The following is a 25,212-nucleotide window of genomic DNA, read 5'->3' on the forward strand; positions in this document are numbered from 1 at the left end:
GGTCTTCAACATGTAGAAGCTAGGGAAAGGGCCTTCAACATGTAGAAGCTAGGGAAAGGGTCTTCAACATGTAGAGACTAGGGAAAGGGTCTTCAACATGTAGAAGCTAGGGAAAGGGTCTTCAACATGTAGAAGCTAGGGAAAGGGTCTTCAACATGTAGAAGCTAGGGAAAGGGCCTTCAACATGTAGAAGCTAGGGAAAGGGTCTTCAACATGTAGAAGCTAGGGAAAGGGTCTTCAACATGTAGAAGCTAGGGAAAGGGTCTTCAACATGTAGAAGCTAGGGAAAGGGTCTTCAACATGTAGAAGCTAGGGAAAGGGTCTTCAACATGTAGAAGCTAGGGAAAGGGTCTTCAACATGTAGAAGCTAGGGAAAGGGCCTTCAACATGTAGAAGCTAGGGAAAGGGTCTTCAACATGTAGAAGCTAGGGAAAGGGTCTTCAACATGTAGAAGCTAGGGAAAGGGTCTTCAACATGTAGAAGCTAGGAAAGGGTCTTCAACATGTAGAGACTAGGGAAAGGGTCTTCAACATGTAGAAGAAGCTAGGGAAAGGGTCTTCAACATGTAGAAGCTAGGGAAAGGGCCTTCAACATGTAGAAGCTAGGAAAGGGCCTTCAACATGTAGAAGCTAGGGAAAGGGCCTTCAACATGTAGAAGCTAGGGAAAGGGTCTTCAACATGTAGAAGCTAGGGAAAGGGTCTTCAACATGTAGAAACTAGGGAAAGGACCTTCAACATGTAGAAGCTAAGGAAAGGGTCTTCAACATGTAGAAGCTAGGAAAGGGCCTTCAACATGTAGAAGCTAGGGAAAGGGCCTTCAACATGTAGAAGCTAGGAAATGACCTTCAACATGTAGAGACTAGGAAAGGGCCTTCAACATGTAGAAGCTAGGGAAAGGGTCTTCAACATGTAGAAGCTAGGGAAAGGGCCTTCAACATGTAGAGACTAGGGAAAGGGCCTTCAACATGTAGAAGCTAGGGAAAGGGTCTTCAACATGTAGAGACTAGGGAAAGGGCCTTCAACATGTAGAAGCTAGGGAAAGGGCCTTCAACATGTAGAGACTAGGGAAAGGGCCTTCAACATGTAGAAGCTAGGGAAAGGGCCTTCAACATGTAGAAGCTAGGGAAAGGGCCTTCAACATGTAGAAGCTAGGGAAAGGGCCTTCAACATGTAGAAGCTAGGGAAAGGGTCTTCAACATGTAGAAGCTAGGGAAAGGGTCTTCAACATGTAGAAGCTAGGGAAAGGGTCTTCAACATGTAGAAGCTAGGGAAAGGGCCTTCAACATGTAGAAGCTAGGGAAAGGGTCTTCAACATGTAGAAGCTAGGGAAAGGGCCTTCAACATGTAGAGACTAGGGAAAGGGTCTTCAACATGTAGAAGCTAGGGAAAGGGCCTTCAACATGTAGAAGCTAGGGAAAGGGTCTTCAACATGTAGAAGCTAGGGAAAGGGTCTTCAACATGTAGAAGCTAGGGAAAGGGCCTTCAACATGTAGAGACTAGGGAAAGGGTCTTCAACATGTAGAAGCTAGGGAAAGGGCCTTCAACCTGTAGACGCTAGGGAAAGGGTCTTCAACATGTAGAAGCTAGGGAAAGGGCCTTCAACATGTAGAAACTAGGGAAAGGGTCTTCAACATGTAGAAGCTAGGGAAAGGGCCTTCAACCTGTAGACGCTAGGAAAGGGTCTTCAACATGTAGAGACTAGGGAAAGGGTCTTCAACATGTAGAAGCTAGGGAAAGGGTCTTCAACATGTAGAGACTAGGGAAAGGGCCTTCAACATGTAGAAGCTAGGAAAGGGTCTTCAACATGTAGAAGCTAGGAAAGGGTCTTCAACATGTAGAAGCTAGGGAAAGGGCCTTCAACATGTAGAAGCTAGGGAAAGGGTCTTCAACATGTAGAAGCTAGGGAAAGGGTCTTCAACATGTAGAAGCTAGGGAAAGGGTCTTCAACATGTAGAAGCTAGGGAAAGGGTCTTCAACATGTAGAAGCTGGGGAAAGGGCCTTTAACATGTAGAAGCTAGGGAAAGGGTCTTCAACATGTAGAGACTAGGGGAAAGGGTCTTCAACATGTAGAGACTAGGGAAAGGGCCTTCAACATGTAGAAGCTAGGGAAAGGGCCTTCAACATGTAGAAGCTAGGGAAATGGTCTTCAACATGTAGAGACTAGGGAAAGGGTCTTCAACATGTAGAGACTAGGGAAAGGGTCTTCAACATGTAGAAGCTAGGGAAAGGGCCTTCAACATGTAGAAGCTAGGGAAAGGGTCTTCAACATGTAGAAGCTAGGGAAAGGGCCTTCAACCTGTAGAGACTAGGGAAAGGGTCTTCAACATGTAGAAGCTAGGGAAAGGGTCTTCAACATGTAGAAGCTAGGGAAAGGGTCTTCAACATGTAGAAGCTAGGGAAAGGGCCTTCAACATGTAGAAGCTAGGGAAAGGGCCTTCAACATGTAGAGACTAGGGAAAGGGCCTTCAACATGTAGAAGCTAGGGAAAGGGTCTTCAACATGTAGAAGCTAGGGAAAGGGCCTTCAACATGTAGAAGCTAGGGAAAGGGTCTTCAACATGTAGAAGCTAGGGAAAGGGCCTTCAACATGTAGAAACTAGGGAAAGGGTCTTCAACATGTAGAGACTAGGGAAAGGGCCTTCAACATGTAGAAGCTAGGGAAAGGGTCTTCAACATGTAGAAGCTAGGGAAAGGGTCTTCAACATGTAGAAGCTAGGGAAAGGGCCTTCAACATGTAGAGACTAGGGAAAGGGCCTTCAACATGTAGAAGCTAGGGAAAGGGCCTTCAACATGTAGAAGCTAGGGAAAGGGCCTTCAACATGTAGAGACTAGGGAAAGGGCCTTCAACATGTAGAAGCTAGGGAAAGGGCCTTCAACATGTAGAAGCTAGGGAAAGGGCCTTCAACATGTAGAGACTAGGGAAAGGGCCTTCAACATGTAGAAGCTAGGGAAAGGGCCTTCAACATGTAGAGACTAGGGAAAGGGTCTTCAACATGTAGAAGCTAGGGAAAGGGTCTTCAACATGTAGAGACTAGGGAAAGGGCCTTCAACATGTAGAGACTAGGGAAAGGGTCTTCAACATGTAGAAGCTAGGGAAAGGGCCTTCAACATGTAGAAGCTAGGGAAAGGGCCTTCAACATGTAGAAGCTAGGGAAAGGGCCTTCAACATGTAGAGACTAGGGAAAGGGCCTTCAACATGTAGAGACTAGGGAAAGGGTCTTCAACATGTAGAAGCTAGGGAAAGGGCCTTCAACATGTAGAAGCTAGGGAAAGGGTCTTCAACATGTAGAAGCTAGGGAAAGGGTCTTCAACATGTAGAAGCTAGGGAAAGGGTCTTCAACATGTAGAAGCTAGGGAAAGGGTCTTCAACATGTAGAAGCTAGGAAAGGGCCTTCAACATGTAGAAGCTAGGGAAAGGGTCTTCAACATGTAGAAGCTAGGAAAGGGTCTTCAACATGTAGAAGCTAGGAAAGGGCCTTCAACATGTAGAAGCTAGGGAAAGGGTCTTCAACATGTAGGAGCTAGGGAAAGGGTCTTCAACATGTAGAAGCTAGGGAAAGGGTCTTCAACATGTAGAAGCTAGGGAAAGGGTCTTCAACATGTAGAGACTAGGGAAAGGGTCTTCAACATGTAGAAGCTGGGGAAGGGCCTTCAACATGTAGAAGCTAGGGAAAGGGCCTTCAACATGTAGAAGCTAGGGAAAGGGCCTTCAACATGTAGAAGCTAGGAAAGGGCCTTCAACATGTAGAAGCTAGGGGAAAGGGTCTTCAACATGTAGAAGCTAGGGAAAGGGTCTTCAACATGTAGAAGCTAGGGAAGGGCCTTCAACATGTAGAAGCTAGGGAAAGGGCCTTCAACATGTAGAAGCTAGGGAAAGGGCCTTCAACATGTAGAAGCTGGGAGAAGGGCCTTCAACATGTAGAAGCTAGGGAAAGGGTCTTCAACATGTAGAAGCTGGGAGAAGGGCCTTCAACATGAGAAGCTAGGGGAAAGGGTCTTCAACATGTAGAAGCTAGGAAAGGGTCTTCAACATGTAGAAGCTAGGGAAAGGGCCTTCAACCTGTAGAAGCTAGGGAAAGGGTCTTCAACATGTAGAAGCTAGGGAAAGGGTCTTCAACATGTAGAAGCTAGGGAAAGGGCCTTCAACATGTAGAAGCTAGGGAAAGGGTCTTCAACATGTAGAAGCTAGGGAAAGGGCCTTCAACATGTAGAAGCTAGGAAAGGGCCTTCAACATGTAGAAGCTAGGGAAGGGTCTTCAACATGTAGAAGCTAGGGAAAGGGTCTTCAACCTGTAGAAGCTAGGGAAAGGACCTTCAACATGTAGAAGCTAGGGAAAGGGTCTTCAACCTGTAGAAGCTAGGGAAAGGGCCTTCAACATGTAGAAGCTAGGGAAAGGACCTTCAACATGTAGAAGCTAGGGAAAGGGTCTTCAACATGTAGAAGCTAGGGAAAGGGCCTTCAACATGTAGAAGCTAGGGAAAGGGCCTTCAACATGTAGAAGCTAGGGAAAGGGCCTTCAACATGTAGAAGCTAGGGAAAGGGCCTTCAACATGTAGAAGCTAGGGAAAGGGTCTTCAACATGTAGAGACTAGGGAAAGGGCCTTCAACATGTAGAAGCTAGGGAAAGGGTATTCAACATGTAGAAGCTAGGGAAAGGGCCTTCAACATGTAGAAGATAGGGAAAGGGTCTTCAACATGTAGAAGCTAGGGAAAGGGCCTTCAACATGTAGAAGCTAGGGAAAGGGTCTTCAACATGTAGAAGCTAGGGAAAGGGTCTTCAACATGTAGAAGCTAGGAAAGGGCCTTCAACATGTAGAAGCTAGGGAAAGGGCCTTCAACATGTAGAAGCTGGGGAAAGGGCCTTCAACATGTAGAAGCTAGGGAAAGGGCCTTCAACATGTAGAAGCTAGGGAAAGGGTCTTCAACATGTAGAAGCTAGGGAAAGGGCCTTCAACATGTAGAAGCTAGGGAAAGGACCTTCAACATGTAGAAGCTAGGGAAAGGACCTTCAACATGTAGAAGCTAGGGAAAGGGTCTTCAACATGTAGAAGCTAGGAAAGGGTCTTCAACATGTAGAAGCTAGGGAAAGGGTCTTCAACATGTAGAGACTAGGGAAAGGGTCTTCAACATGTAGAAGCTAGGGAAAGGGTCTTCAACATGTAGAGACTAGGGAAAGGGCCTTCAACATGTAGAAGCTAGGGAAAGGACCTTCAACATGTAGAAGCTAGGGAAAGGACCTTCAACATGTAGAAGCTAGGGAAAGGGTCTTCAACATGTAGAAGCTAGGGAAAGGGTCTTCAACATGTAGAAGCTAGGGAAAGGGTCTTCAACATGTAGAGACTAGGGAAAGGGTCTTCAACATGTAGAAGCTGGGGAAGGGCCTTCAACATGTAGAAGCTAGGGAAAGGGCCTTCAACATGTAGAAGCTAGGGAAAGGGCCTTCAACATGTAGAAGCTAGGGAAAGGGCCTTCAACATGTAGAAGCTAGGGAAAGGGCCTTCAACATGTAGAAGCTAGGGAAAGGGTATTCAACATGTAGAAGCTAGGGAAAGGGCCTTCAACATGTAGAAGATAGGGAAAGGGTCTTCAACATGTAGAAGCTAGGGAAAGGGCCTTCAACATGTAGAAGCTAGGGAAAGGGTCTTCAACATGTAGAAGCTAGGAAAGGGTCTTCAACATGTAGAAGCTAGGGAAAGGGCCTTCAACATGTAGAAGCTAGGGAAAGGGCCTTCAACATGTAGAAGCTAGGGAAAGGGCCTTCAACATGTAGAAGCTAGGGAAAGGGCCTTCAACATGTAGAAGCTAGGGAAAGGGTCTTCAACATGTAGAAGCTAGGGAAAGGGCCTTCAACATGTAGAAGCTAGGGAAAGGACCTTCAACATGTAGAAGCTAGGGAAAGGACCTTCAACATGTAGAAGCTAGGGAAAGGGTCTTCAACATGTAGAAGCTAGGGAAAGGGTCTTCAACATGTAGAAGCTAGGGAAAGGGTCTTCAACATGTAGAGACTAGGGAAAGGGGCTTCAACATGTAGAAGCTAGGGAAAGGGTCTTCAACATGTAGAGACTAGGGGAAAGGGTCTTCAACATGTAGAAGCTAGGGAAAGGACCTTCAACATGTAGAAGCTAGGGAAAGGACCTTCAACATGTAGAAGCTAGGAAAGGGTCTTCAACATGTAGAAGCTAGGGAAAGGGTCTTCAACATGTAGAAGCTAGGGAAAGGGTCTTCAACATGTAGAGACTAGGGAAAGGGTCTTCAACATGTAGAAGCTGGGGGAAGGGCCTTCAACATGTAGAAGCTAGGGAAAGGGCCTTCAACATGTAGAAGCTAGGGAAAGGGCCTTCAACATGTAGAAGCTAGGAAAGGGCCTTCAACATGTAGAAGCTAGGGAAAGGGTCTTCAACATGTAGAAGCTAGGGAAAGGGTCTTCAACATGTAGAAGCTAGGGAAGGGGCCTTCAACATGTAGAAGCTAGGGAAAGGGCCTTCAACATGTAGAAGCTAGGAAAGGGCCTTCAACATGTAGAAGCTGGGAGAAGGGCCTTCAACATGTAGAAGCTAGGGAAAGGGTCTTCAACATGTAGAAGCTGGGAGAAGGGCCTTCAACATGTAGAAGCTAGGGAAAGGGTCTTCAACATGTAGAAGCTAGGGAAAGGGTCTTCAACATGTAGAAGCTAGGGAAAGGGCCTTCAACCTGTAGAAGCTAGGGAAAGGGTCTTCAACATGTAGAAGCTAGGGAAAGGGTCTTCAACATGTAGAAGCTAGGAAAGGGCCTTCAACCTGTAGAAGCTAGGGAAAGGGTCTTCAACATGTAGAAGCTAGGGAAAGGGCCTTCAACATGTAGAAGCTAGGGAAAGGGCCTTCAACATGTAGAAGCTAGGGAAGGGTCTTCAACCTGTAGAAGCTAGGGAAAGGGCCTTCAACATGTAGAAGCTAGGGAAAGGGTCTTCAACATGTAGAAACTAGGGGAAAGGGTCTTCAACCTGTAGAAGCTAGGGAAAGGGCCTTCAACATGTAGAAGCTAGGGAAAGGACCTTCAACATGTAGAAGCTAGGGAAAGGGTCTTCAACATGTAGAAGCTAGGGAAAGGGCCTTCAACATGTAGAGACTAGGGAAAGGACCTTCAACATGTAGAAGCTAGGGAAAGGGCCTTCAACATGTAGAAGCTAGGGAAAGGGCCTTCAACATGTAGAAGCTAGGGAAAGGGTCTTCAACATGTAGAAGCTAGGGAAAGGGCCTTCAACATGTAGAAGCTAGGGAAAGGGTCTTCAACATGTAGAAGCTAGGGAAAGGGCCTTCAACATGTAGAAGCTAGGGAAAGGGTCTTCAACATGTAGAAGCTAGGGAAAGGGCCTTCAACATGTAGAAGCTAGGGAAAGGGTCTTCAACATGTAGAAGCTAGGGAAAGGGTCTTCAACATGTAGAAGCTAGGGAAAGGGCCTTCAACATGTAGAAGCTAGGGAAAGGGCCTTCAACATGTAGAAGCTAGGGAAAGGGCCTTCAACATGTAGAAGCTAGGGAAAGGGCCTTCAACATGTAGAAGCTAGGGAAAGGGTCTTCAACATGTAGAAACTAGGGGAAAGGGCCTTCAACATGTAGAAGCTAGGGAAAGGGCCTTCAACATGTAGAAGCTAGGGAAAGGACCTTCAACATGTAGAAGCTAGGGAAAGGGTCTTCAACATGTAGAAGCTAGGGAAAGGGCCTTCAACATGTAGAGACTAGGGAAAGGACCTTCAACATGTAGAAGCTAGGGAAAGGGCCTTCAACATGTAGAAGCTAGGGAAAGGGTCTTCAACATGTAGAAGCTAGGGAAAGGACCTTCAACATGTAGAAGCTAGGGAAAGGGTCTTCAACATGTAGAAGCTAGGAAAGGGCCTTCAACATGTAGACGCTAGGGAAAGGGCCTTCAACATGTAGAAGCTAGGGAAAGGGCCTTCAACCTGTAGACGCTAGGGAAAGGGCCTTCAACATGTAGAAGCTAGGGAAAGGGCCTTCAACATGTAGAAGCTAGGGAAAGGACCTTCAACATGTAGAAGCTAGGGAAAGGGTCTTCAACATGTAGAAGCTAGGGAAAGGGTCTTCAACATGTAGAAGCTAGGGAAAGGGTCTTCAACATGTAGAAGCTAGGGAAAGGGCCTTCAACCTGTAGAAGCTAGGGAAAGGGTCTTCAACATGTAGAAGCTAGGGAAAGGGTCTTCAACATGTAGAAGCTAGGAAAGGGCCTTCAACCTGTAGAAGCTAGGGAAAGGGTCTTCAACATGTAGAAGCTAGGGAAAGGGCCTTCAACATGTAGAAGCTAGGGAAAGGGCCTTCAACATGTAGAAGCTAGGGAAGGGTCTTCAACCTGTAGAAGCTAGGGAAAGGGTCTTCAACCTGTAGAAGCTAGGGAAAGGGCCTTCAACATGTAGAAACTAGGGAAAGGGTCTTCAACCTGTAGAAGCTAGGGAAAGGGCCTTCAACATGTAGAAGCTAGGGAAAGGACCTTCAACATGTAGAAGCTAGAGAAAGGGTCTTCAACATGTAGAAGCTAGGGAAAGGGCCTTCAACATGTAGAAGATAGGGAAAGGGTCTTCAACATGTAGAAGCTAGGAAAGGGCCTTCAACATGTAGAAGCTAGGGAAAGGGCCTTCAACATGTAGAAGCTAGGGAAAGGGTCTTCAACATGTAGAAGCTAGGAAAGGGCCTTCAACATGTAGAAGCTAGGGAAAGGGTATTCAACATGTAGAAGCTAGGGAAAGGGCCTTCAACATGTAGAAGATAGGGAAAGGGTCTTCAACATGTAGAAGCTAGGAAAGGGCCTTCAACATGTAGAAGCTAGGGAAAGGGTCTTCAACATGTAGAAGCTAGGGAAAGGGTCTTCAACATGTAGAAGCTAGGAAAGGGCCTTCAACATGTAGAAGCTAGGGAAAGGGCCTTCAACATGTAGAAGCTGGGGAAAGGGCCTTCAACATGTAGAAGCTAGGGAAAGGGCCTTCAACATGTAGAAGCTAGGAAAGGGTCTTCAACATGTAGAAGCTAGGGAAAGGGCCTTCAACATGTAGAAGCTAGGGAAAGGACCTTCAACATGTAGAAGCTAGGAAAGGACCTTCAACATGTAGAAGCTAGGGAAAGGGTCTTCAACATGTAGAAGCTAGGGAAAGGACCTTCAACATGTAGAGACTAGGGAAAGGGTCTTCAACATGTAGAAGCTAGGGAAAGGGCCTTCAACATGTAGAAGCTAGGGAAAGGGTCTTCAACATGTAGAAGCTAGGGAAAGGACCTTCAACATGTAGAAGCTAGGGAAAGGGTCTTCAACATGTAGAAGCTAGGGAAAGGGCCTTCAACATGTAGACGCTAGGGAAAGGGCCTTCAACATGTAGAAGCTAGGAAAGGGCCTTCAACCTGTAGACGCTAGGAAAGGGCCTTCAACATGTAGAAGCTAGGGGAAAGGGCCTTCAACATGTAGAAGCTAGGGAAAGGACCTTCAACATGTAGAAGCTAGGGAAAGGGTCTTCAACATGTAGAAGCTAGGGAAAGGGTCTTCAACATGTAGAAGCTAGGGAAAGGGCCTTCAACATGTAGAAGCTAGGGAAAGGGTCTTCAACATGTAGAAGCTAGGGAAAGGGTCTTCAACATGTAGAGACTAGGGAAAGGGTCTTCAACATGTAGAAGCTAGGGAAAGGGCCTTCAACAGAAGGGGACAAGCCTTTGAACATTGTTTGTAAATCTGAGGATTGTCATTATATGAAAACTACTTCATAAGTAGAGTTTGAATGAATCTCAAAATGGCACTGATTATTTTATACACCTAATGAAGAAAATGTTGGATCGGATGATATATTTTTCTACACTTTCTTTTTGTTTTAAATGTTGTCTTTAATCGTGTGTGTTGATAAACCGGTTTAGAGAAGGTCCATGTGTTATAACGTTTTAAACCATTTGTCTTTTTGTGATTTTAATAAAACGTCTCTGCCCTCATACTGTGATGGTGTTGACCCAGCGTCGTCCGGGTTTTGCCGGTGGAGGCCGTCATTGTAAATAAGAATTTGTTCTTAACTGACTTGCCTAGTTAAATAAAGGCTACATTGAAAAAGCAAATGCTGGAGAGAGAAGTGATTCATATACACACTGCACATAGATATACCCCCACACAGTTCCCACGGGCTGTATGCAAAGCAACCAGGCAGACCAACAGTCTGGTTAATGAATAACAGCACCAGAGTAACTCAACACCACCAAAACACCACTGGGCTCTGCCGAGGGGAGGAACGGCTCATAATAATGTCTGGAACGGAGTCAACGGAATGGAATCAACCACCTGTTTGTCTTTTGATGCCATTCCAGTGAGTCCGTTCCATCCATTATGATGAGCCGCCCTCCCCTCACCAGACTCCACTGTTACATACACACACACCTACTCACTCACAAATAGGGGAGAAAGAGAAGGCTGTTGTTAGATGTGTTATCAATAATATAATTTGATATATCTGTAAGTCTTTATGCAAATGAAGGAAGTAACCAGGCTACACAGTGAACGGGTTATATGTAAATAGCTTTCAACTTGACTCTCATATTCAAACGCTCACCACACATACAATTCCAGTAGGAGCCACAGCGGGGCGCTGTGTCCACACCCACTCTTTGCCTTTTATGGCGCCGCCTTGTGTACTAAGCCAGTAATACCGTAGATCCCAGTGTGAGAGAAGGATGGTATGATGATATGAACATCTGGATACAGCTCAATGTCAAAGTGGAATTATGTAAAAAAAAAAAAAAAAAAAAAAAAAATTTAAAAAATTGCTGATGTAGTTTTTTTGCAAATGGTAAAAACATCAGTTGCCAAAACGTCATTATAAAGCACCAAGTTTGCTTTGATAAAAAGGGAAAAGCAGCACAAAAGGCAATAATGGCATTATAGTGAATAGAGGGTGTCAATACGACAGCAGTCAAAAATAGTCCATTTATTCGTTGGATAGCAGGCCGAATTAGTCTGATTCTTTGTCATCAAAACGGAGGTAACTCGTGATCTCTCTGAAGTGATCCTGTGATGTGGTTTCTCCAAGGAAAAGTAACCCATACATGTCTGAGCAGAATGCTCCACAGACATACAGGATTGAAATGAAAGTTTCCAGCTCATCAACAGACTGATTCCAAGGCAGTGTCTCCTGGCTCCCTGTGTGTCCCAGTACAGTCCCTGATCCCAAGGCAGTGTCTCCTGGCTCCCTGTGTGTCTCAGTACAGTCCCTGATCCCAGGCGGTGTCTCCTGGCTCCCTGTGTGTCTCAGTACAGTCCCTGATCCCAGGCAGTGTCTCCTGGCTCCCTGTGTGTCCCAGTACAGTCCCTGATCCCAAGGCAGTGTCTCCTGGCTCCCTGTGTGTCCCAGTACAGTCCCTGATCCCAGGCAGTGTCTCCTGGCTCCCTGTGTGTCTCAGTACAGTCCCTGATCCCAGGCAGTGTCTCCTGGCTCCCTGTGTGTCCCAGTACAGTCCCTGATCCCAGGCAGTGTCTCCTGGCTCCCTGTGTGTCCCAGTACAGTCCCTGATCCCAGGCAGTGTCTCCTGGCTCCCTGTGTGTCTCAGTACAGTCCCTGATCCCAGGCAGTGTCTCCTGGCTCCCTGTGTGTCCCAGTACAGTCCCTGATCCCAGGCAGTGTCTCCTGGCTCCCTGTGTGTCTCAGTACAGTCCCTGATCCCAGGCAGTGTCTCCTGGCTCCCTGTGTGTCTCAGTACAGTCCCTGATCCCAGACAGTGTCTCCTGGCTCCCTGTGTGTCTCAGTACAGTCCCTGATCCCAGACAGTGTCTCCTGGCTCCCTGTGTGTCTCAGTACAGTCCCTGATCCCAGACAGTGTCTCCTGGCTCCCTGTGTGTCCCAGTACAGTCCCTGATCCCAGGCAGTGTCTCCTGGCTCCCTGTGTGTCCCAGTACAGTCCCTGATCCCAGGCAGTGTCTCCTGGCTCCCTGTGTGTCCCAGTACAGTCCCTGATCCCAGGCAGTGTCTCCTGGCTCCCTGTGTGTCCCAGTACAGTCCCTGATCCCAGGCAGTGTCTCCTGCCCATAGCAACGTCACCGACTTGTTCTGTCTGCCCCATAGCAACATCTCAGACTTGTTCTGTCTGCCCATAGCAAAATCTCAGACTTGTTCTGTCTGCCCATAGCAAAGTCTCAGACTTGTTCTGTCTGCCCATAGCAACATCTCAGATTTGTTCTGTTTGCCCATAACAACGTCACCGACTTGTTCTGTCTGCCCATAGCAACGTCACCGACTTGTTTTGTCTGCCCATAGCAACGTCACAGACTTGTTCTGTCTGCCCATAGCAACGTCACAGACTTGTTTTGTCTGCCCATAGCAACATCTCAGATTTGTTCTGTCTGCCCATAGCAACGTCACAGACTTGTTCTGTCTGCCCATAGCAACGTCACCGACTTGTTTTGTCTGCCCATAGCAACATCTCAGATTTGTTCTGTCTGCCCATAGCAACGTCACAGACTTGTTCTGTCTGCCCATAGCAACGTCACCGACTTGTTCTGTCTGCCCATAGCAACGTCACCGACTTGTTCTGTCTGCCCATAACAACATCTCAGACTTGTTCTGTCTGCCCATAGCAACGTCACCGACTTGTTCTGTCTGCCCATAGCAACATCTCAGACTTGTTCTGTCTGCCCATAGCAAAGTCTCAGACTTGTTCTGTCTGCCCATAGCAACGTCACCGACTTGTTCTGTCTGCCCATAGCAACATCTCAGACTTGTTCTGTCTGCCCATAGCAACATCTCAGACTTGTTCTGTCTGCCCATAACAACGTCACCAACTTGTTCTGTCTGCCCATAATAACGTCTCAGACTTGGTCTGTCTGCCCATAGCAACATCACCGACTTGTTCTGTCTGCCCATAGCAACGTCTCAGACTTGTTCTGTCTGCCCATAGCAACATCTCAGACTTGTTCTGTCTGCCCATAGCAACATCACAGACTTGTTCTGTCTGCCCATAGCAACGTCACCGACTTGTTCTGTCTGCCCATAGCAACGTCACAGACTTGTTCTGTCTGCCCATAGCAACGTCACCGACTTGTTCTGTCTGCCCATAACAATGTCACCAACTTGTTCTGTCTGCCCATAATAACGTCTCAGACTTGTTCTGTCTGCCCATAGCAACATCACCGACTTGTTCTGTCTGCCCATAGCAACGTCTCAGACTTGTTCTGTCTGCCCATAGCAACATCTCAGATTTGTTCTGTCTGCCCATAGCAACGTCTCAGACTTGTTCTGTCTGCCCATAGCAACATCACAGACTTGTTCTGCCTGCCCATAGCAACATCACAGACTTGTTCTGTCTGCCCATAGCAACGTCACCGACTTGTTCTGTCTGCCCATAACAACGTCTCAGTCTTGTTCTGTCTGCCCATAGCAACGTCTCAGACTTGTTCTGTCTGCCCATAGCAACGTCTCAGTCTTGTTCTGTCTGCCCATAGCAACATCTCAGACTTGTTCTGTCTGCCCATAGCAACATCACCGACTTGTTCTGTCTGCCCATAGCAACGTCTCAGACTCGTTCTGTCTGCCCATAGCAACATCTCAGATTTGTTCTGTCTGCCCATAGCAACGTCTCAGACTTGTTCTGTCTGCCCATAGCAACATCTCAGATTTGTTCTGTCTGCCCATAGCAACGTCACCAACTTGCTTTTTATTTCTTCACTATTATAAAATATAAAAAAATAAAGAAAATCCCTTTAATGAGAAGATGTGTCCAAACTTTGACTGGTTCTGTATGTGATATGTATGACCAAAGGGGTTTGACTTTCAACGAAGTACAGGGCTTTCATCAAGGTTAGTGTTTCTATAGGTTGGGGGTTTCATCAAGGTGTTTCTGTAGGTTGGGGGTTTCATCAAGGTTAGTGTTTCTATAGGTTGGGGGTTTCATCAAGGTGTTTCTGTAGGTTGGGGGTTTCATCAAGGTGTTTCTATAGGTTGGGGGTTTCATCAGGGTGTTTCTGTAGGTTGGGGGTTTCATCAAGGTTAGTGTTTCTATAGGTTGGGGGTTTCATCAGGGTGTTTCTGTAGGTTGGGGGTTTCATCAAGGTTAGTGTTTCTATAGGTTGGGGGTTTCATCAAGGTTAGTGTTTCTATAGGTTGGGGGTTTCATCAAGGTGTTTCTGTAGGTTGGGGGCTTCATCAGGGTGTTTCTGTTGGTTGGGGGCTTTCATCAAGGTTAGTGTTTCTGTAGGTTGGGGGCTTTCATCAAGGTTAGTGTTTCTGTAGGTTGGGGGCTTTCATCAAGGTTAGTGTTTCTGTAGGTTGGGGGCTTTCATCAAGGTGTTTCTGTTGGTTGGGGGCTTTCATCAACACTAGTGTTTCTATAGGTTGGGGGCTTTCATCAAGGTTAGTGTTTCTATAGATTGGGGGGCTTTCATGTAACTCGCTCTGGATAAGAGCGTCTGCTAAATGACTTAAATGTAAATGTAAATGTAAGGTTAGTGTTTCTATAGGTTGGGGGGCTTTCATCAAGGTTAGTGTTTCTAAAGGTTGGGGGCTTTCATCAAGGTTAGTGTTTCTATAGGTTGGGGGGCTTTCATCAAGGTTAGTGTTTCTATAGGTTGGGGGCTTTCATCAAGGTTAGTGTTTCTATAGGTTGGGGGCTTTCATCAAGGTTAGTGTTTCTATAGGTTGGGGGCTTTCATCAAGGTTAGTGTTTCTATACGTTGGGGGCTTTCATCAAGGTTAGTGTTTCTGTAGGTTGGGGGCTTTCATCAAGGTTAGTGTTTCTGTAGGTTGGGGGTTTCATCAGGGTGTTTCTGTAGGTTGGGGGCTTTCATCAAGGTTAGTGTTTCTTTAGGTTGGGGGCTTTCATCAAGGTTAGTGTTTCTTTAGGTTGGGAGCTTTCATCAAGGTTAGTGTTTCTATAGGTTGGGAGCTTTCATCAAGGTTAGTGTTTCTTTAGGTTGGGGGCTTTCATCAAGGTGTTTCTTTAGTTTGGGGGCTTTCATCAAGGTTAGTGTTTCTATAGGTTGGGGGCTTTCATCAAGGTCTCCAGTACGACTTCCCAGCCCAGTAAGTCCTGTGCCAGCTCCACACACCAGGTCTCCAGTACGCCTTCCCAGCCCAGTAAGTCCTGTGCCAGCTCCACGCACCAGGTCTCCAGTACGCCTTCCCAGCCCAGTAAGTCCTGTGCCAGCTCCACGCACCAGGTCTCCAGTACGCCTTCCCAGCCCAGTAAGTCCTGTGCCAGCTCCACGCACCAGGTCTCCAGTACACCTTCCCAGTCCGGTACGTCCAGTGCCTGCTCCCCTACCCACTACTTACCTACCCACCTACCCACTACTTACCTACCTACCCACTACTTACCTACCTACCCACTACTTACCTACCTAACCACTACTTAACAACCTAACAACTACTTACCTACCTAACCACTACTTAATGCAACCACTGTGTCTGAGTTCAAAAAAAGCATAGCCACATCGATTCAACAGAAATACTCATCATAAATGTAGATGATAATACAAGTTATACACATGGAATTGTAGATACACCTCTCCTTAATGCAACCGCTGTGTCAGATTTCAAAAAAACCTTACGGAAAAAGTAATGCATGCAATCTGAGACGGCGCTCAAAAGTAAAAACACCACAGCCGCAAAGATGGCATCAACATAAACAAGAAATGACATGATAGATATTCCCTTACCTTTGATGATCTACATCAGAAAGCACTCCAGGAATCCCAGGTCCACAATAAATCATTGTTTTGTTCGAAAATGTCCGTTATTTATGTCCAAATACCTTCTTTTGTTAGCGCGTTTGGTATACGGCAGCGTAGCCTAGTAGTTAGAGTGTTGGACTAGTAACCGGAAGGTTGTGAGTTCAAACCCCCTGAGCTGACAAGATACAAATCTGTCGTTCTGCCCCTGAACAGGCAGTTAACCCACTGTTCCCAGGCTGTCATTGAAAATAAGAATGTGTTCTTAACTGACTTGCCTGGTTAAATAAAGATAAAATTAAAATTAAAATAAATATCCAAACGCTAATTCTGGTCAGCGTTACATCGGACAAAAACTTCAAAAAGTGATATTACCGGTCGAAGAAACAGTTCAATCATTAGGATGTTTTTAACATGTCACTTCAATAAAGTTCCAACCGGAGTATTCCTTCTTGTCTTGATGAGCAATGGAACACAAGTGGATACTATGAGGAATAAGAGTGATCAGAAAATGGCTGACTGACAGACACCTGACTGATTCTGCTATCATTCACTCCCACAACATCATAGAAGTCTCATTATAATTTATATTGATGGTTGACATCTAGTGGAACCCCGAGGCAGTGCAACATCATTCATATCTCAAGGGGATTTCATTGGTGACTCTGGTGAATACATACAAAGCTCAGATGTCTGACTTCCTGTTTTGATTTCAACTCAGGATTTTGCCTGCTAATATGAGTTATGTTATACTCACAGACATCAGTCAAACAGTTTTAGAAACTTTAGAGTGTTTCTAGCTATTACTAATAATAAAATGCATATATTAGAAACTGAGACTGAGGAGCAGGCCGTTTACTTTGGGCAACTTATTCATCCAAGCTACTCAATACTGCCCCCCAGCCATAAAAAGTTAAACAATAAAAATTTAAAAAGTTATGTATTTGGCTAAGGTATATGTAAACCTCCGACTTCAACTGTATGTTTCAGTAAGATTAGATTTATAGCAGTGGTTATCAACTGTCCTGCAGGGATGAAATGCAAATTGTAGAAAATTGAGGTTTTGGTGGCACCTGCAGAGAACTATTTGTGTGACTTCAGAAAAGTTACAGGGTGTGTTAAGTGATGTTCCATCCTTTCAGGTTGTTGGCCATGAGGTTGGACTAGATAAAACCTTTTTTTTTATTTTTTTTAAAGTGGAGTAGGTTAGAGTTAATTTTAATTGTATAATATTTTAGTAGGTGGCGGTAATGCAACATATTTGGATGCCAACCGCCGTTAAACCACATCGAAGAAGAAATCTCCCCTAATGCGGAAATAGAAAAGGGGGATTCCTGGTGCAGGTCAGCTTGGCGCTGTCGCTTTGACAGACAACCACATCAGAAGAATGTCACAACTACCGATGGGAAATTAATTTAATCAGATTTGAATAGAAATACAACCTGGAAGTGGTGTTAGTTGCGGAAAATACGCTTTGGTCTGCCACAGTCAACCCAGAGCGAAATTAGCGAACACCAACTAGCTCTTACGTATACAGATAAAAGGTAAGGTTTCTACACGGTTAGCTAAACAACTAACGTTAGTTACATATATAGTAGAGATAAAGGCATGTCGTTGGCTGTAGTGCCGACTAGTTGACGGGAGCCCAGAATGAGTCACATCATGTGTTTTTGTCGAGCTAAACTAACCCAGCTTTATGCCTGGTGAACCACTACTTGGTCCAAGGGCCTGAGGAGACGATCCTCAGGGTTACAACAAAAAAAAAATAATAAACTACTTTCGGTATTCAACATAAACATGGAGTTTCGCAGAATTAACTATAATATTTGTAGACCTTTTTGTTCCTGAAGTCGTACGGTGCTTAATAACAGCTGGAGAACTGGTCTCCTCCAACCCAGCCTACTGGTTCATATGACCTGCGAGTGAACTAACAGTTTTTCTAATTTCCTAATGTTACTAGTTGTTAACTAGGTAAAGCATGCAGTAGTATTAGTAACTAGCATGCAGTTAACTAGGTAAAACACAGTAGGATAGCGAGGTATCAAAACCAACCCCAGGATGGAGCGAGAAGTGAAAGTAGCCGAGCAGACCTGCCTGTTTTATCTATGTCCGTTTTGGTCATTTCTGTTAACGTTATATAATCATAATCAATCCACCGGCAGAATGGTTTTGGACTCATTCAGCAGTGTTTAACTGATTCAGTACAATAACATTGGACATTTTAATGTTAAAAGTTCACTTTATATTCCTTAAATGTGAGTTGAAAAATGATGTTGTCACTGCTTCCTGTTGACAAGACGTTTTGATAAATAGGCCAATCAAAACACACGTCCAAGTCAATAACAATATACAGAAACAGTTTGTGATATATTGAAAACATCAAATGTACAATGTGCAACAATAGTAATCATTTTATTTGTTTATTTTTACGAGCACCTTATAAACTGCACCAGAAACCCTGTTGTGTTGGTATCAAATTGTATTTGTCACATACACATGGTTAGCAGGTGTTAATGGTCCTCATACACATGGTTAGCAGGTGTTAATGGTCACATACACATGGTTAGCAGATGTTATTGGTCCACATACACATGGTTAGCAGATGTTAATGGTCTCATACACATGGTTAGCAGATGTTATTGGTCACATACACATGGTTAGCAGATGTTAATGGTCTCATACACATGGTTAGCAGATGTTAATGGTCCTCATACACATGGTTAGCAGATGTTAATGGTCACATACACATGGTTAGCAGATGGTATTGGTCACATACACATGGTTAGCAGATGGTATTGGTCACATACACATGGTTAGCAGATGTTATTGGTCACATACACATGGTTAGCAGATGTTAATGGTCACATGGTTAGCAGATGTTATTGGTCACATACGCATGGTTAGCAGATGTTATTGGTCCACATACGCATGGTTAGCAGATGTTAATGGTCTCATACACATGGTTAGCAGATGTTATTGGTCACATACGCATGGTTAGCAGATGTTAATGGTCCTCATACACATGGTTAGCAGATGTTAATGGTCACATACACATGGTTAGCAGATGTTAATGGTCCTCATACACATGGTTAGCAGATGTTATTGGTCACATACACATGGTTAGCAGATGTTATTGGTCACATACACATGGTTAGCTGATGTTATTGGTCACATACGCATGGTTAGCAGATGTTATTGGTCACATGGCTAGCAGATGTTATTGGTCACATACACATGGTTAGCAGATGTTATTGGTCCTCATACACATGGTTAGCAGATGTCAATGGTCTCATACACATGGTTAGCAGATGTTAATGGTCTCATACACATGGTTAGCAGATGTTAATGGTCCTCATACACATGGTTAGCAGATGTTATTGGTCACATACACATGGTTAGCAGATGTTAATGGTCACATATACATGGTTAGCAGATGTTATTGGTCACATACACATGGTTAGCAGATGTTAATGGTCACATACACATGGCTAGCAGATGTTATTGGTCACATACACATGGTTAGCAGATGTTATTGGTCCTCATACACATGATTAGCAGATGTTATTGGTCACATACACATGGTTAGCAGATGTTAATGGTCACATGGTTAGCAGATGTTATTGGTCCTCATACACATGGTTAGCAGATGTTATTGGTCACATACACATGGTTAGCAGATGTTATTGGTCCACATACACATGGTTAGCAGATGTTATTGGTCACATACACATGGTTAGCAGATGTTAATGGTCACATACACATGGTTAGCAGATGTTATTGGTCACATGGTTAGCAGATGTTATTGGTCACATACACATGGTTAGCAGATGTTATTGGTCCTCATACACATGGTTAGCAGATGTTATTGGTCCTCATACACATGGTTAGCAGATGTTAATGGTCACATACACATGGTTAGCAGATGTTATTGGTCACATACACATGGTTAGCAGATGTTATTGATCACATACACATGGTTAGCAGATGTTATTGGTCACATACACATGGTTAGCAGATGTTAATGGTCACATACACATGGTTAGCAGATGTTAATGGTCACATACACATGGTTAGCAGATGTTATTGGTCCTCATACACATGGTTAGCAGATGTTAATGGTCACATACACATGGTTAGCAGATGTTAATGGTCTCATACACATGGTTAGCAGATGTTAATGGTCCTCATACACATGGTTAGCAGATGTTAATGGTCACATACACATGGTTAGCAGATGTTATTGGTCCTCATACACATGGTTAGCAGATGTTAATGGTCTCATACACATGGTTAGCAGATGTTATTGGTCACATACACATGGTTAGCAGATGTTAATGGTCACATGGTTAGCAGATGTTATTGGTCACATACACATGGATAGCAGATGTTATTGGTCACATACACATGGTTAGCAGATGTTATTGGTCCTCATACACATGGTTAGCAGATGTTAATGGTCACATACACATGGTTAGCAGATGTTATTGGTCACATACACATGGTTAGCAGATGTTAATGGTCACATGGTTAGCAGATGTTAATGGTCACATGGTTAGCAGATGTTATTGGTCACATACACATGGTTAGCAGATGTTATTGGTCACATACACATGGTTAGCAGATGTTATTGGTCACATACACATGGTTAGCAGATGTTATTGGTCACATACACATGGTTAGCAGATGTTATTGGTCCTCATACACATGGTTAGCAGATGTTAATGGTCACATACACATGGTTAGCAGATGTTATTGGTCACATACACATGGTTAGCAGATGTTAATGGTCACATGGTTAGCAGATGTTATTGGTCACATACACATGGTTAGCAGATGTTATTGGTCACATACACATGGTTAGCAGATGTTAATGGTCACATACACATGGTTAGCAGATGTTATTGGTCCTCATACACATGGTTAGCAGATGTTAATGGTCTCATACACATGGTTAGCAGATGTTAATGGTCTCATACACATGGTTAGCAGATGTTAATGGTCCTCATACACATGGTTAGCAGATGTTATTGGTCACATACACATGGTTAGCAGATGTTATTGGTCCTCATACACATGGTTAGCTGATGTTATTGGTCACATACACATGGTTAGCAGATGTTAATGGTCACATACACATGGTTAGCAGATGTTAATGGTCACATACACATGGTTAGCAGATGTTATTGGTCCTCATACACATGGTTAGCAGATGTTAATGGTCACATACACATGGTTAGCAGATGTTAATGGTCACATACACATGGTTAGCAGATGTTATTGGTCACATACACATGGTTAGCAGATGTTAATGGTCACATACACATGGTTAGCAGATGTTAATGGTCACATACACATGGTTAGCAGATGTTAATGGTCACATACACATGGTTAGCAGATGTTAATGGTCACATACACATGGTTAGCAGATGTTAATGGTCACATACACATGGTTAGCAGATGTTAATGGTCACATGGTTAGCAGATGTTAATGGTCACATACACATGGTTAGCAGATGTTAATGGTCACATACACATGGTTAGCAGATGTTAATGGTCACATGGTTAGCAGATGTTATTGGTCACATACACATGGTTAGCAGATGTTAATGGTCACATACACATGTTTAGCAGGTGTTAATGGTCACATACACATGGTTAGCAGATGTTAATGGTCACATACACATGGTTAGCAGATGTTAATGGTCACATACACATGGTTAGCAGATGTTAATGGTCACATGGTTAGCAGATGTTAATGGTCACATGGTTAGCAGATGTTAATGTGAGTGTAGTGAAATGCTTGTGCTTCTAGTTCTGACAATGCAGTAATAACCAACGAGTAATCTAACCTAACAATTTCACAACAACTACCTTAAACAAACAAGTGTAAGGGGATAAGAATATGTACATAAAGATGTAGGAATGAGTGATGGTACAGAACGGCATAGATGGTATCGAGTACAGTATATACATATGAGATGAGTAATGTAGGGTATGTAAACAGTATAGTAAGTGTCATTGTTTAAAGTGGCTAGTGAAACATGTATTACATAAGGATGCAGTAGATGGTATAGAGTACAGTATATACGTATACATATGAGATGAGTAATGTAGGGTATGAAAACATTATATTAAGTAGCATTGTTTAAAGTGGCTAGTGATACATTTTTACATGTATGGCAGCAGCCACTCAATGTTAGTGGTGGCTGTTTAACAGTCTGATGGCCCTGAGATAGGAGCTGTTTAACAGTCTGATGGCCCTGAGATAGGAGCTGTTTTTCAGTCTCTCGGTCCAGGAACTTAACTTTCTACCTTCTCCACTACTGTCCCGTCGATGTGGATAGGGGGGTGGTCCTTCTGCTGTTTCCTGAAGTCCACAATCATCTCCTTAGTTTTGTTGACGTTGAGTGTGAGGTTATTTTCCTGACACCACACTCCGTGGGCCCTCACCTCCTCCCTGTAGGCCGTCTCGTCGTTGTTGGTAATCAAGCCTACCACTGCTGTGTCGTCCGCAAACTTGATGATTGAGTTGAAGGTGTGCGTGGCCACACAGTCGTGGGTGAACAGGGAGTACAGGAGAGGGCTCAGAACGCACCGTTTTGGGGCCCCAGTGTTGAGGATCAGCGGGGTGGAGATGTTACCTACCCTCACCACCTGGGGGCGGCCCGTCAGGAAGTCCTGTTCCCAGTTGCACAGGGCGGGTTCGAGACCCAGGGAGACCCAGCTTGATGACGAGTTTGGAGGGTACTATGGTGTTAAATGCTGAGCTGTAGTCGATGAACAGCATTCTCACATAGGTATTCCTCTTGTCCAGATGGGTTAGGGCAGTGTGGTTGCGATTGCGTCATCTGAGGACCTATTGGGTGGTAAGCAAATTGCAGTGGGTCTAGGGTGTCAGGTAGGGTGGAGGTGATATGGTCCTTGACTAGTCTCTCAAAGCACTTCATGATGACGGAAGTGAGTGCTACGGGGCGGTAGTCGTTTAGCTCAGTTACCTTAGCTTTCTTGGGAACAGGAACAATGGTGGCCCTCTTGAAGCATGTGGGAACAGCAGACTGGGATAAGGGTTGATTGAATATGTCCGTAAACACACCAGCCAGCTGGTCTGCGCATGCTCTGAGGACGCGGCTAGGGATGCTGTCTGAGCCTGCAGCCTTGCGAGGGTTAACACGTTTAAATGTTTTACTCACATCGGCTGCAGTGAAGGTGAGTCTGCAGGTTTTGGTAGCGGGCCGTGTCAGTTGCACTGTATTGTCCTCAAAGCGAGCAAAGAAGTTGTTTAGTCTGCCTGGGAGCAGGACATTGTGGTCCGCGACGGGGCTGGTTTTCTTTATGTAATCCGTGATTGACTGTAGACCCTGTCACATACCTCTCAGGTCTGAGCCGTTGAATTGCAACTCTACTTTGTCTCTATACTGACGCTTAGCTTGTTTGATTGCCTTGCGAAGGGAATAGCTACACTGTTTGTATTCGGTCATGTTTCCGGTCACCTTGCCCTGATTAAAAGCAGTGGTTTGCGCTTTCAGTTTCGCGCGAATGCTGCCATCAATACACGGTTTCTGGTCTGGAAATGTTTTAATAGTTGCTGTGGGTACGACACCGCCACTTGCTAATAAACTTGCTCACCGAATCAGCGTATTCATCAATGTTGTCTGACGCAATACGGAACATATCCCAGTCCACGTGATGGAAGCAGTCTCGGAGTGTGGAATCAGATTGGTCGGACATTTACATTACATTACATTTAAGTCATTTAGCAGACGCTCTTATCCAGAGCGACTTACAAATTGGTGCAAACACCTATGACAACCAGTGGAACAGCCACTTGCATCTAAATCTTGTTGGGGGGGTGAGAAGGATTACTTACCCTTACTTACCCTATCCTAGGTATTCCTTGAAGAGGTGGGGTTTCAGGTGTCTCCGGAAGGTGTTGATTGACTCCGCTGTCCTGGCGTCGTGAGGGAGTTTGTTCCACCATTGGGGGGCCAGAGCAGCGAACAGTTTTGACTGGGCTGAGCGGGAACTGTACTTCCTCAGTGGTAGGGAGGCGAGCAGGCCAGAGGTGGATGAACGCAGTGCCCTTGTTTGGGTGTAGGGCCTGATCAGAGCCTGGAGGTACTGAGGTGCCGTTCCCCTCACAGCTCCGTAGGCGAGCACCATGGTCTTGTAGCGGATGCGAGCTTCAACTGGAAGCCAGTGGAGAGAGCGGAGGAGCGGCGTTGAACAGACCTCAGCGTGGGAGCTTCTTGTTTTAGCTTCTGCCTGTAGGCAGGGATCAGCAAAATGGAGTCGTGGTCATCTTTTCCGAAAGGAGGGCGGGGCAGGGCCTTATATGCGTCGCGGAAGTTAGAATAACAATGATCCAGGGTTTTACCAGTCCTGGTTGCACAATCGATATGCTGATACAATTTAGAGAGCCTTGTTTTCAAATTAGCCTTGTTAAAATCCCCAGCTACAATGAATGCAGCCTCAGGATATGTGGTTTCCAGTTCACATAGAGTCAATCACTAATATGGATTAGGGGAATCACTGACATGGATTAGGGGGAATCACTGATATGGATTAGGGGGAATCACTGATATGGATTAGGGGGAATCACTGATATGGATTAGGGGGAATCACTGATATGGATTAGGGGGAATCACCGATATGGATTAGGGGGAATCACTGATATGGATTAGGGGGAATCACTGATATGGATTAGGGGGAATCACTGATATGGATTAGGGGGAATCACTGATATGGATTAGGGGAATCACTGATATGGATTAGGGGGAATCACTGATATGGATTAGGGGGAATCACTGATATGGATTAGGGGGAATCACTGATATGGATTAGGGGGAATCACTGATATGGATTAGGGGGAATCACAGATATGGATTAGGGGAATCACCGATATGGATTAGGGGAATCACTGATATGGATTAGGGGGAATCACCGATATGGATTAGGGGAATCACCGATATGGATTAGGGGAATCACTGATATGGATTAGGGGAATCACTGATATGGATTAGGGGGAATCACTGATATGGATTAGGGGAATCACTGATATGGATTAGGGAATCACTGATATGGATTAGGGGAATCACTGATATGGATTAGGGGAATCACTGATATGGATTAGGGGAATCACTGATATGGATTAGGGGAATCACTGATATGGATTAGGGGGAATCACTGATATGGATTAGGGGAATCACTGATATGGATTAGGGGAATCACTGATATGGATTAGGGGGAATCACTGATATGGATTAGGGGAATCACCGATATGGATTAGGGGAATCACCGATATGGATTAGGGAATCACCGATATGGATTAGGGGGAATCGCCGATATGGATTAGGGGGAATCGCTGATATGGATTAGGGGCTAATATGGATTAGGGGAATCGCTAATATGGATTAGGGGGAATCGCTGATATGGATTAGGGGGAATCGCTGATATGGATTAGGGGAATCGCTGATATGGATTAGGGGAATCGCTGATATGGATTAGGGGAATCGCTGATATGGATTAGGGGGAATCGCTGATATGGA

The 25,212-nt window shown here is 44.9% G+C and overlaps 1 protein-coding gene and 3 long non-coding RNA genes across 11 annotated transcripts in view; 3 read left to right on the forward strand and 1 right to left on the reverse strand.

Annotated features, from left to right (window-relative positions):
* Nucleotides 1-1,587: 1,587 nt before the first annotated feature.
* Nucleotides 1,588-8,352, reverse strand: LOC127923524 (uncharacterized). Of its 4 annotated transcripts, XR_008114607.1 has the most exons (6): nucleotides 8,227-8,352; nucleotides 8,018-8,140; nucleotides 4,313-4,486; nucleotides 2,733-3,218; nucleotides 2,153-2,297; nucleotides 1,588-1,661 (listed from the first exon to the last, which is right to left on the reverse strand). It is a non-coding gene; the product is annotated as an uncharacterized LOC127923524 (long non-coding RNA). The 4 variants fall into 4 exon arrangements; XR_008114606.1 differs by lacking the exon at nucleotides 8,227-8,352 and having other exon boundaries at nucleotides 8,018-8,206; XR_008114609.1 differs by lacking the exons at nucleotides 8,018-8,140; nucleotides 8,227-8,352 and adding an exon at nucleotides 7,642-7,726 and having other exon boundaries at nucleotides 4,313-4,544.
* Nucleotides 6,999-9,954, forward strand: LOC127923525 (uncharacterized). Of its 2 annotated transcripts, none has more exons than XR_008114610.1 (2): nucleotides 6,999-7,127; nucleotides 9,671-9,954. It is a non-coding gene; the product is annotated as an uncharacterized LOC127923525 (long non-coding RNA). The 2 variants fall into 2 exon arrangements; XR_008114611.1 differs by lacking the exon at nucleotides 6,999-7,127 and adding an exon at nucleotides 7,609-7,737.
* A 4,192-nt stretch (nucleotides 9,955-14,146) lies between these two features.
* Nucleotides 14,147-14,853, forward strand: LOC127923531 (uncharacterized). Of its 4 annotated transcripts, none has more exons than XR_008114620.1 (4): nucleotides 14,147-14,285; nucleotides 14,443-14,584; nucleotides 14,690-14,740; nucleotides 14,771-14,853. It is a non-coding gene; the product is annotated as an uncharacterized LOC127923531 (long non-coding RNA). The 4 variants fall into 4 exon arrangements; XR_008114622.1 differs by having other exon boundaries at nucleotides 14,443-14,549; XR_008114623.1 differs by having other exon boundaries at nucleotides 14,147-14,266; nucleotides 14,495-14,584.
* Nucleotides 14,854-16,966: 2,113 nt separating this feature from the next.
* LOC118376297 (NF-kappa-B essential modulator-like) overlaps nucleotides 16,967-25,212 on the forward strand; it is a 60,445-nt gene continuing 52,199 nt past the window's right edge. The window contains 1 exon segment of the mRNA XM_052507578.1: nucleotides 16,967-17,211. The gene's annotated coding sequence lies outside the window, so the exon portion shown is untranslated.

This window comes from Oncorhynchus keta, unplaced genomic scaffold (genome assembly GCF_023373465.1).
Source record: "Oncorhynchus keta strain PuntledgeMale-10-30-2019 unplaced genomic scaffold, Oket_V2 Un_contig_2998_pilon_pilon, whole genome shotgun sequence".
Lineage (NCBI taxonomy): Eukaryota > Metazoa > Chordata > Actinopteri > Salmoniformes > Salmonidae > Oncorhynchus > Oncorhynchus keta.